Here is a 12253-nt window from a genome sequence, read left to right as displayed (position 1 = left end):
AAAAAAAAAATACCTCACCAAGTTGTCCTGCATGAAACCAGTGACAAAAAAAAAATTATCACTTTCTTCATTATTCCTTATTCTTGTTGCTTTTTAATTGGATCATAACATGAAATCCAGATAAGCAATATGGCTTTCATTGTGGCACCTGGAGAAGATGCTTTTCTCATCAGAAGAATTTTACATGTTGTGGGAACATACTTAGTTTATTCTGTGAGCAAAACAATAATATTGTTAATTATGTCAGGTACTGGTGGTCCAGAGCTCATATAAATGCCTGGCATGTTTATAATCAGGTATTTCAGTGAATGGTAAGGCAGGCATGTGCCTGGCTCAGGGAGTTATTTCTGAGACAATCTTGCAGCCTATAATCTAGAACTGCTTAGACCTAGACACCCGTGGGGAGTGTTTGAGAAGGATCAAATATGTGCACTAAAATTAGGAATCCTTCTAAAACAATATAAGCCATGTCAATCAGCTTCCTTATCAGATTTTATCTGTCTTCTCTCATATCAGACATAGCCTGAAAGATACTAAAACATTTGTTTTTCCTTCAGCCCTTTTTTGGGGGGTGATGGTGGGGTGGAGTGTGTCTTTTCCCCCAGTTTCACCGCTCAAGATGCTTCTACACAATGCTGCTTTTACATAACAAGTGTGGGAAACATACCAGGACACTGTTTTAAACCTTGTTGTTCCTGAACATTTCACATAAAGATTGGTCAGCAGAGAGTAGAAAAGCATAGTTACAGAAGACTGTGAAAATGGATCACAAACCTTTTAAAACAGAAAAATACTCAAAGCAATTATAAATCACACTCAAATTTTTCAAGCAATGACTCTGATACAATACTTTAATAAAGGCCTCTTTATGTACTATGACTTTTTCTCTTACATGAGTTCTTTTTGATTCAAAGGGTTTTTCTTTCTTTTAAATACAGCACTTAGATTAAAGTGTAAAGCATAGAGATAATTTAATCTAGAGCTCTTTAGAGTGCAGGTGAACTTTTTTATTTGGTTATTTTAAACCAATTTCCTTCACAAACATTGAGTGATGATGGGTGGCTAAGGGAATGATTAGACACAACAATTTCATGAACAAGAGCAAAGAGCTTTTACGTTGCAAATACAATAACTATTTCTCAGAAGAAGGTAGATCTGAAGTATTGACCACTGCATCAAAAAGGTCCAAATGTTGCTAAAATGTGATAATGGTGAGATAGCAGTGAAATACAGCTGCATTTCTGTAGTATTATTGAATTGTTGATCTTGATTGCATTTGCAACCTTTTTTAGTCTCTCAGTAGAACAATACTTAAAAACTATAGGAAAGGATTCATTGCCTTAAAAGACTTAGTTTGTCTGGCATCAAGACAGCTTAGTAATTTTTTTTTTCTTTCTTTAATCCTGTGCAAAAGTATGGTGTATATTCATCAAAATTATCAATGAAGGTTGCACTATCAGGTCTAATTTGCTGGAGTGTGGATTTGTTTGTGATGCTGTAATGCTGTATGCTAACACCAGGCTGACATTTCCAGCAGAACTCCTTGTTCCAGGGACTAGAAACGGTGTGTCTCAGGTCACACTGTCATAAAGCAAATATCTGCTGCTTATGTTGGAACTTTATTTATTGGTCAGTCTGACATATTTCCCTGTGATGAGAAAGTCACTGGGTTGGATTTTTAAAGAGTGTTAGTCTCTAGAGGCAGATTTGGCTCTAAGGGCATTTGGGAGACTTGGATTCAAACTCTGCCTCCTTCCCAGAGATGGGGGCTGATTTACCTCCTTGCTTCTCAAATCTGGCTTTCCCCCACGAGGAAAATCTGGGTAGCTATGTGCTCTGGGACAAACTATTTCTCTTTCACTCTGCAGGAGGAAAGTCCTGATTTCTGTGGTGCTTCTGTGGTCTTCTGTAAAGCTTTATTGTGGAAGGATGGCAGGGAAAGGAAAGAAAGCTGAGGCTGTATTTTGATGGATACTGTGTGCTGGTAATTGGATGTGGAAACAACAAGCTGACCTTTCCCTAGCATCTAGCTTTTTGCCCTTGGCTTTCCTCTGTTTTCTTAAATGGTCTTTGAGTTTTTTTGATCATCTGTACCCTAGCAAATCCCTATGTTTTTACTCTATATAAACAAAAAGGGAATAGAAATGTTTTTGCAGAAGGTAATTAATGGGATAATTGCACTGACCATTAGTTTTTAATGTATAGTGGTAGATATGAACTAGCCTTGTAGCAATCTGTGTGCATTCATCCAAAGCAATGGAAAATACTCCCAAGTGATTTTAATTTAAAAAGAGATTATAAGGACAAAAATTGGACATGGTACATGGTGGTGGCTCCTCAGGCCCCTGGTAGCCTTCCATTCAGGGCTGATGGCTGTAGTTTTTATTTAATTTACACTGAAAATTAAATCTTATTGTATTCTTGGTGTTTATCCCTCTATCTACATTTGCCCCTGAAATGGTGCCTGGCAGCTGAATCTGTATTATCTTTTCTGTGCAGACATTGCCTATTCACTACCAATGCTCAGTGGAGACATGCACGTACTCTGACAACAAAATTCAGCCATGCAACATCTGCTAAATTCACATGGGGAAAGGGAATATAAAAACAAATACACAAAGGGCACAGCTACTGAGATGGTAAATATTGTTTTTTCCATGCCACACCCAAACCAAAAATAGAGACAGAGGAGGCCTTAACAAAGCTTGATTCAGGTTCCTGACAGCTGACAGTAGCTGCGTGTTTTTCCACTGAGCTGTAAGTGAACAAGACTGCCAATTTACTTCAAAAGCATGAATTAGCCTGAGACTTAGGCTTCTTTTACTATGAGTAGATCAGAAGTAGATGAGACAAATAGCTCCATGGAAATGTGTAGTGTTAAAGTCATGTCAATGAGATTGCTATCAAGCTTGCTTGCCATAAGAAAGGAAGAGTGAAAAACACTTTTTTCAGAAGTAATAATCTGCCTGTGCTGCAGTAGGACAGTGTGGATTCACTGGCTGGGCAAGTGGAGCAGCTGGCAAGGGAGCCTGGGTTGGCTGCAGACTGCAGACCCAGGACTGGGAGCTGCCCCAGCACGGTGGGGCTGGGTCCTGTTCGGGGGGGTTCTGCCCCAGCTCAGCTGTGGGACAGAGCACACAGCTCAGAATGGAGAGGAGGAAATTGCTGGGTGGCTGTGCCAGAGTAGCTGGTGTTTCTGCATCCTAGGCTGTTGCACAGAGCTCAGGTGCTTAATAAGGTATATAAAACTGGGCACTCCCAAGTCTACTGGTGATAAAACAGGATTTCAAAGTGGCTGTGGGTTGAAGGGGGAAGTCAGTGTAGGAAATACAGTCCAGTCAACACATACAGTCATTGCAATAAATTTAGTGGGGAGGTTAGGTAGTCAGGGGAGGAACAGAGCTGCAATCTGGTGGGCCCTCAGGACTGTGGACATGTGGCTCCACATGGCTCATTTGAGTCACTCCATACCTCTCCTGCCTGAAAGCTGCTGTCAGATACCCTGCATCAGAGTGTAAGAGGACATCAATACTAACCTGCCTGGAAAAGTGCCTTAACATCCAGATGCACCTGCTCTGAGCATGGCAGATTGGGCAGATGTGAAATAATCTGTTTTGTTATGGTCTGAAGAACTTCTGTCCAGCACAAGAAAACCTGTACTGCTACCATGTTGTTTCTGCTGGCAGCACTGTCCTGGGCACCACTTGCATCAGGCTATTTATTTTCTCCTGTCCCCTGTTGGCAGTGTCCTCACACTGAATTTGATACTATTCTCACTGGAATCAGTGAGAAGAGTTCTCAGGGTGGACTTCATGCTGAAAGGGTTTTCAGTCATTGGGTGTGCATTTTTCTTGACATGGGGTACACTTGTGCTTGGCATTCAGCTCCTTCAGAATAGCAGATTGCCTGCAATAGCAAGGCATTGGACCTTGTTTACATCATATCATACAACTAACTGCTCTTTAATAGAAAAACATAACTATATTAAAAAGCTAGAATTGATGCAAAGTTGAGCCAGGTCAAGCTGGCTGAAAAAAGTAAGCCTCAAGGAGAAGTCTTGTTATCCTAAATGGAAAAGTAACTTGTGTGAATTAGTAATAGAATATTCAACCAGAAATATTTTTCTAACCAGAAAGCATCTGTGCCTTTGCAGCAAACATCAGTGATAAAAGTGAAAAAAAAAAAAGGGAGTTAAGTAAACTTGTATAAAAATGGCAGACAGAAAACAAAAGTCACACAGAAAAAAAACCAACTTGGACCTTTTTTCCCCCCTGCCTCCTGCTTTAAATGATTAAATTTTTGGTCTCCACACAATGTATTCTGTTCTTAATAAAATTTTAATGTTCCTCTGTATGTCTAAGTGAAAGTGACCCAGAGAACAACTCACAGGAAAATTGTTGCCTTTTTTTTTCCCTTTCCAACAATTCCTTTTGACCTTTCTACAGTAACTCATTTATTTTGTCTATTTTGATATCAAACTTTCAATAAGTACAACTACAGTATGTTTTATACCTATTCTCCTTAACAATACATCCTGCTTGCCAGCACTCTTCTGTAGGTCAGCAAAAACCAACAATTTTCATGCATCATTGCTCAGGCATGAAGTTTTGACATTGGATCTCCAGCATGATCAGGTGCTAAATGAGGTGCTCCTGGTTAAGGAGTGGTGGGATTTGGCCACCTGCTCTAGTTAGCCGTGCCCTTCCCACCATGACTGTTGTGTGGAAAGCTTGGGCATAGTCTGCTGACAGGTGATCATATATAATCCTCAGAAAGACAGTGTCTGAAGGAGAAATTATAAATTTCAAACAAATATTTATTTCCTGATTACATTTCATCATGTTTCAGTGGGTTGAGTGTTTCCCCCACCCCTGTCCTTTGTGAGACAGTATCAGTGAAAGACGTAGACAATGCTGAGGCCATGTTTAACTGGATACAGTGCAAACACAGCAAAAGACCATCCCTTCCTGAAGGATGTGAAGAAAGGCTTTCCTTAGCTTTCATTCCGCAAAGTCTGAGAGCAAATACTTCTCGAGAGCAAATACTTGAGGTCGGGTACAAACAGTAGTGTGGTTAGAGAAGGGCCTCAACACTCACAGATGTTTGCCTTGCATAGTGAACCACTTTTAAACAGGCTTTCCAAGGAAGGAAGTCACAATTCCCTTCACTTGCTCTATCTTCCCACCTTCCTAGAGCTGTGCAAAAATCATCGGGTTTATTTTCAGTATTAGTTTTAAATGTGGTACAAATTCCCTGAGATCTGGAAACTGGAAGATCTGGCTTGTCTTTTGATCAACGCTTGTCTTAGCTTTGGGGTAAAGAAAAACTGTGATGTGAAGGTCGTAGTTGGGGAGACAAAGAACCACGACTCATGCTCCAGGTGCTCATGAGGCAGACAGCCTCATTATTTTTCTGAGCTCACTTAAATACTCGGTTCAGATTTCCCAGGCTAGACAGCCATTGGCTGATACTTCTCTCCCTGCCCAGTGTCCTGGCCAGTGGTGTGCAGTGGTTCAGGCAGGAATTAGGCTAGCTAAATTAGATTTGTGTTATGCCTAGACCAGATCCGTGTTATGTCTAGACCCACCCTGTCCAGTCCAGACCAGCTGCGCTGTGACACTACTGCAACAAAAAATTATTCTTAACTTCTGATAGTGTTTTGATTTTTATATTTGCTTGGCTTTCCCCAGAATTGTAGAGGAAAATTCTCCCTTAGGTTTCCAATTATCTAATTTTCCAAGAACTTCTCTCTTCTTTTGGTTATGAGCAGGAAGTACTTGATTTGTTTCTTCACTGTGAAACAACTCTATATTTGGTTCTTTATTAATGTGACAAAGCAAGAAAACTGGTTGGTTTGTTTCATCCGGAAAAAAAAAGGTAATAATTAGAGCAATAGAAATTTATGGACTAAAATTGTGGGCATAAAAAATATCTGAGCTACTAGAGTGCTTGACAACAAGTGTCTCATTTGTATTCCTTTCTTTAGGAAAGGAGTTCAGGAAGGCTCCCTCTCATTCAATGGGCACTGTCATTTTGGTCACAGAGTAATTTCAGTGTGCATTGTACCTTCCACCCCACAAAAACACTTTGTGTAATTAATATTCAACCAATTTAACTACTGTGCTAAGCTGGTTTACTGTGACACACATAACTTGTACAAACATTTCTTAGAAGGGACTGGCCACAGCAGGCTGCTTTTCATGTTTTGGGTGCAATGCTCCTCTCAGCGAAAGCCTGTGGTTGGCTGGGTTGACTTGGGAGCTGCGGTGTTCTCTCTCCCCTGAGATATAAATGTAGCTTGGTAAATAAGCCCCTTATCTACAACAGTTTCTGAATAGATTTTTGTAAATAATATAGGCTCAATAGTCAGTTATAGTAAAGTCAGAGCAGTTCTTTTAAAGTGTAGTGGTTTATTGCTACACTCCCATCGGCACAGTTGGGAGCCACTCTCTCAGGACGTTGGTACAATGAGTTTGATAAAGAGACACTTTATGGCTCAGGCTGATCTAGGCTGTGCTCAGGTCTTAGCCCTCCTCAACATGAGACCTACTATGTTTCAAGATGGGCACCCTGGAAGTGAATGACAATTTTTGAAGTGCCACTGGTAAACCTGTTTGGACTCAAACTTATCTTAAATACTGGTTATGACAACCCCCTTTTTTTCCCCAAAGAATGTTGAGTGCTTAGCTAAAGCAAGTTGCTTCAGGTATTATTATTCTCCATTTCTTTTAGTATCTCCTATCATTATGTGGAAACAATAAAAGAAATGTCTTTTATAGAATGAGCTGAGGAAAAATTACATTACTGGCAATCAACACCCGACCATTGTAGGAAAAAAACAATAAACACTGCTTGCTGCTTTTGAGCAGTAGCAATCCTCGGGATGTGGCAATCCTATGATGCACTAGAGATCTTTAGTAAATTTGGATTCTGTAATCTTCTAGAATGCAGTCTTTAACTAAATTTCTATAAAGATATTTAAAAATTGAGTATTTAGAACACTGTCTGAAAACCATTACAGTTTAATGAAAATTGTGATAAGAAAAAGACCTTTGTGATAAAAATGCTTCTACTGTAGCCTTCAGTGCAAGTAAAAAAATTAACTCCTGCAATATAACCAGAAATTGTCAGTGAAACTTTATTGCTCCATGTGAAAACTGATATGCTTTAATGCAATTTAAAGTCTCAATTTAAAATAAACTGGTTTTATCTGACTTTCAGCTTAGTCTATATTTTGCAATTTTATTCTCCTTTTATGGAACACTAGTACTTCCCATCTGTCTTTCATTTGCTTTTGTAAGATTTTATTTTTAAATGTACCACATTCTAGGAGGGGAATTTAGAAATCATGTAAGTTCATTGAGGAAGCCAAATCTGTTAAAACACACTTGGATTACTGTGACTGAAACAATGTGCAATTCACGACATAAGGAAGTTAGAAGAGTTCTAAATCCCCTCATTTCAGACATCAAAGACATATTAACTCCTCCTTCACCCCACATATGCCAACTCAACCACTTCAATAACAAAGAGATAAGTTAATAAGAGATATTTAAGTTAATAAGAGATATTTAAAAACGTTGCTTTTTAAATAGGTTTGGCTTAAAAATTGTTTGCTTCGGATTTCCACTGAGCCAACTGTATTTCTGAGTGTAAAAACAATCCTGACTACAACAGGTGGAACAAGTGAGATCAGATATTTTCAGGATAATCTTCTTAGACTGTTTTGAAAGGTAGAAAAGAGAGTACAAAATATGCCCTATAAACAGTTTCTCTAGAAAGCACACTGTTACAAGTTTAAGAGAACTTTTCCTACCTGTAGCTTTTGTGTGGATCAGGAAGCGTAGCTTTTCCTGATTACAATCTTCCATGGCTTAGCTTGGCTTCTGCATTTGAATGTTAAATATGTAAGAATGCCTTGTTTAGCTTGGGAGTTTGCATGACCTCTTAATGAGACACTGTAGTTAGTGTCATTGGGTATTAAGGCATCATGTGACTGTAGATGAAAATAAAATCCTTTAAAGTTTGCATTTAATACTTCCTAGAATCTGTAACCCTTTACCTGCAAGCTGGATAAAAACCTGATAGAACTCACCGTTTTCTGGCCAGGGTTAAAAAAAGGAGAAGCGGAAGAACACGCGTCAAATAATTCCTTTCCTCTGGGGCAGTCACAACCACCACAACAAAGCCCAAACCTGTCAGTGTATTCATGCTGCCACTTGCATATTCTTAAAATTAAATCTCCTCATATCACAAACAGTGCTGGAGGAATTTGGCAGAAAGTTCCTCTGTTGCATGTTGCCTGGCAATGACATTTATTCCCCACTGTTTTGTGTGATTCTCTAAAGAGAAATTCAGCTCTAAGGTGTATTTGCAGGCGTCATGTCACATTTACCTGTGAAAGCTGCCGACCTTCCTGGAGTCATTTTGATTTGAGTGTGGTGTTTCCAGAAGTGATATGAATGATGTCCTGTTGCCACAAACAGTTGAGAGAGTTTTCCCCGTACAGGAGGAGAGGTTCATGTTAGGCAGGCACCTGGGTCATGTGTGATCTTTAACACACGTACCGGGAAGCTGTAGAACAAACCTCCTGGAAAGAGCTGGCACTAAGATTGCATCACCCTAACTGCCTTTGTCGCAGCTGGGGGTGCAAAGCAGGGCTAACAAAGCCTTCTCAGTAGTATAAATAAATATTTTTTTTTTTAATTTTATTTTTTTACTTATGTGAAGTTTGGCTGCTGTATTGAGTGGGCGTGCTGTTCTCACTCTGAACAACGCCGGCTTTACAGTTGCCTCCTTGCCTTGGAGGGATTGCATCCTCGCCTTCTCTGTGGGAGGAGGGTGCTGGATTACAATCCAAGGGCCTGGTTTGGCCTGCTGTATTCCCCTCGTGTCCTCTGCAGCGAGCTGAAGCCGACACTGTCAAACGCGTGTCAGCAGCGAGCAGGGCAGGCAGGTCCCCTGTGCCGGAGTAGGGACTCAGATGCGCCACCTGGCCCCAGCCTCCCGCTGCAGGAGCCAGCACGAAACGCCACGGGCCACCAAAGAAATTCATAAAAGCTGTTTGGATATTCTTATTTTAAGCAGACAACTATGTCATAACGTGAAGACCAAGCGTCATTTGCAGGTTATGATCTAGTGTGCTGCTAAGCTCTGCAACAGGTCTTTGACACATTTTAAATATTTTTCTCTTGCAAACGATTAGTTTTAGCTGAAAATGGACTTCGAGAGCCGGGAAGTTTGTTAATATAAAACCTTCACTAAACTCTCCAAAGGCTCCCCGGTCAGTAAATAAAGAATTGCCAGGCTGACACATGCCCAAGTTGTGACAGAAGGTGAAGGGGACAGGAGATGCAGTTTAGGGCTACCTCTGCATCATGGATCTGCAGCTGTGAGCAGCCCTGTGCACAGAATGTGCCTTATGGCCCATATGACCCATATGGTCACCCCATGGCCAACTTTGTATTTTTGCCTGTGGTATTTTGCCACTGTACGTGCAGCTGCTGGGCTAACGAGGTAGGCTAACAGCCCGAGAAATGTCCCAGTCGAAAACCTGCGTTGTAGGCCAGGAGGCTGCTCAAAGCAAACACAGTGAGGCTGCCGTCCCCCTACTCCTGATGCTTGGCATCTTTTTCAGACCCCTTCCATGGCTGCTGTATTTTCTGTTGTTCCACAGATGGTTCATTCTTGAGATTTCTTGAACCAGCACCCAGTATTTCTGTCGTAGTAGGGAGTTCTGTCCCAGCCCCTGCAATCCTGACCATGCTGTAGTTTTCTGTATGTGCCAACTTCTGGGATCTTTCTGGGTTGATTGCCTGACAGGTTTTCGCAGATGTGTCCTGAAGGAAATGATCACTTGTCTCACTAGTCCATAGTGCTTGCTCAAAAACACTGGTGTGACACTTTTTCAAAGGAAAAGCATTTGAGACATTCAGCCTTCAGAAATCCTCTTTTCCCTCTAATCTCATTCTTGTACCTTAGTTGACTGTTTTGGCTGATGTTTTCTGGAGAATGTTCCTGCTGTGATAGAAGGCTGCCTCGAAAAATTGCAGCCTAACAGGCTGACTTTATGACTTTATATGCTATTGTTAATGTGATATTACAGTGGGAAGTGCTGGCCAATTTACTAACAAGCAATGGGATAAGGTAGGAAAATGGCAGCAAACTGTCCAGTTGCTTTGGAGATGTTCTGTTTTCATCTGTGCTACAGCCTGTCTGCATTTTTGCTTCATCTCTCACCTTGCAGTTCTGTGTATTTCACTTTAAATGTTCTAACTAGATCTATTTTAGTCTAGGGGCTTTCTCACATGCACTGAAATGCATGTGTAATCAGAGATGTAGTAGGAGAGCAGGCAGATGATTTTATTTATACAGTATTATGTGGTGAAAGCTCTGACAGTGGGAACATGTGAACACGCCTTAAATCCATTTTTGTATATTCCCTGCTGAGGCTGGAGAGGAGAACACTGAGCAACCACCAAAAGAGCAGGTGCTGCAAATGCAGAGTGTACCATGGCTGGGAACACATCAGGGGCTCTGCTGAGTCGGATGTTAAGCAGGGGCAGCACAGGTCTGGGATGGCAGGGAGAGGAGCTTGGTAGGGGCAGATTTTAACAGTTGCTTGGAGAAACGTGATTTTAAGAGCGTGTTATACTGGACTGGAAACATTCCCTCACACTCTTCTGCTCATTGGCCTCTGTTTTCAAGTGAATTCAGCATCGTATAGCTTGTCCTTGAAAGTGCAAGACCCTTTTTCACAGAAGGGTGATGATTCAAACTGCCCCTTCTAGAGAAACACATGATAAAATGCCTCACCCTGCCTTGAGAAGCATTGTGGCGACTATTCCTGCAGCCTTTGACCTTCCTGTTAAAATTGAGAATTGAGATTATGAATAAGATGCACACTGAGATAATCAGTTCATGCCACAAAAGTCAGGAGACTACCTCCAAAATGCAAGGAATGGTGTTCTGTAACCAGGCTGGAAAGGTAAACTGCAGGAAAAAATGTAGCTCACTGGCCTCCCTGCAGCCATGTGGTGATCAAGGAAGAGATATTGAGTAATGCCCATGACAGGCTACAAGAACCTGAAGTAGGTTATATTTGTAATGATTCTTAGTAACAAATCCTTGTTAATGAAATCTTTCCAGAGGCCCTAGTCCACACTTGGATGACTATCTGGTCAGTTTTATGATTATCTTAAAAAATGCATTAAAAAGTATGAGGAAGAAATAAAAATAGATTCAAAATAAAAAAAACTAGAAGATATAAAAATAGATTTCAGAAGTCTGTCCTTTTGCAGTCTTAATATTTATATTAAAACAGGTATTTTTAAATCTTTTATCAACAAAATGAAACTATGTAGATTGTTGTTAACAGCTTTATGGAAGTGCCCCAGAGGACCCATTTTATGACGTATCATATGGACAAATTTATAGTTTTTGTCAAAGAGATAATTCTCAGGATTTTAAGCTGAAACAGTCCCTTCTGCATACGAACACCATTTCAGCAATCAATATTTGCTTTAAATTCTCATTGCAAAATGGCTAAAACTTCTGTTTCCGCAGGTAAAGGGCTTGAGTGTACATCATGGAGAAATCAGGGCTGGGGAGCCAGTGAAACCTGAATGCCTTCTGAATGCAGACTTTTCCAGGCTACATGTTAACTCACATTTTGATGTTATCTGATAATAACGTGAAAAAAAGTCGAATGGCCACAGGCTGTTTGAAATGAAGTCACGGGCCATGCATTCCCCAGCTGTGCTGCAAAGGAAATGACTGATAAAAATATTTTTTCTAGCTGACCTCCGGCTTACCTTTGTCTGCCAAAGAATTTCCGGCTAATTCCCTGTTAAAGCTTTCTTGCAGCTACAGCCTATTCCTAGAATCTTCTGTGTCAGAAAATACAGACCCTATCTGAGCTTGTTTACAGATGTACTTTATCTAAAAGATAAATGAAAGCTTTTTTTCTAGAGATGCAAATAGTGCTTCTTAACAAAAAGTAAATTGCACTATTCCTACGTAGGGGTAGAACAGCACTTGATATTTGGATGGCTCATTATTGGAGAAAATCCTTTGTCTCAGTACCACTGAATACTTGGGCACAGGTTTGTGAAGGGCTGTTGAGCAGTCACTCTTGGAGTAGCAAGTATTAGCAGCCTGAAGCCATTAAGAAACATGTGTCTGTGTGGGCTCAATGTGACGAGTCTGACCCCTGAGAAACTGATTCAGAAAGCTGGCAAGCTGAACGAGCTAG

The 12253-nt window shown here is 40.6% G+C and overlaps 1 protein-coding gene across 3 annotated transcripts in view; it reads right to left on the bottom strand.

The window, feature by feature from the left end:
* Positions 1–7940, bottom strand: part of PGCKA1 (PDCD10 and GCKIII kinases associated 1) — a 41206-nt gene extending 33266 nt beyond the window's left edge. For 2 of the 3 annotated variants that reach the window (XM_088056892.1, XM_088056891.1), the window contains exon 1: positions 7817–7940. The gene's annotated coding sequence lies outside the window, so the exon portion shown is untranslated. The remainder of the gene's footprint in view (positions 1–7816) is intronic. The other variant, XM_088056893.1, reaches the window with a different exon arrangement.
* Positions 7941–12253: the final 4313 nt, after the last annotated feature.

This window comes from Pseudopodoces humilis, chromosome 6, assembly GCF_049639895.1.
Source record: "Pseudopodoces humilis isolate 2021_Gansu_Grassland_sample_001 chromosome 6, ASM4963989v1, whole genome shotgun sequence".
NCBI lineage: Eukaryota > Metazoa > Chordata > Aves > Passeriformes > Paridae > Pseudopodoces > Pseudopodoces humilis.
This window is presented reverse-complemented; position numbering and strand designations above follow the sequence as displayed.